The sequence below is a fragment of the Antrostomus carolinensis genome, unplaced genomic scaffold (assembly GCF_000700745.2).
Source record: "Antrostomus carolinensis isolate BGI_N321 unplaced genomic scaffold, ASM70074v2 scaffold5149, whole genome shotgun sequence".
Taxonomy (NCBI): domain Eukaryota; kingdom Metazoa; phylum Chordata; class Aves; order Caprimulgiformes; family Caprimulgidae; genus Antrostomus; species Antrostomus carolinensis.
In genome coordinates, this window is record NW_010337737.1 from 3,510 (window position 1) to 3,806 (window position 297).

Below are 297 nucleotides of genomic sequence, written 5' to 3' on the forward strand. Positions count from 1 at the left end.
CAGCAGCCTGGAGGAGATGTGGGGAGAGAGCAGGGGTGCACGTCCCAATGTGCCGAGTGGAGACAGGAGCAATCTGAAGTAGCTCAAAATATGCTCATTTCACATTTTAAACAGGTTGAGGAAAGCAGCAGTTGCAGCCCTTCGGTTCAGTGGCACCAAAGGAACAGAGAAACATGGGATTTCACCCCGGGCAGCTGCGGGTGCTGATGTTTTGGCGCAGATCATGGTGAGCCGGGGTGCTGAGCTGGACCCTGTGCCACCGGCACACAAATCCTGCCATAAGCGGCTGGCGGGGGC

General features: G+C 56.9%; 1 protein-coding gene across 1 annotated transcript in view; it reads right to left on the minus strand.

Moving 5' to 3' along the window:
- LOC104530618 (general transcription factor II-I repeat domain-containing protein 1) overlaps window positions 1–297 on the minus strand; it is a gene marked incomplete at its 3' end in the record, with an annotated part of 37,372 nt that overhangs the window by 833 nt on the left and 36,242 nt on the right.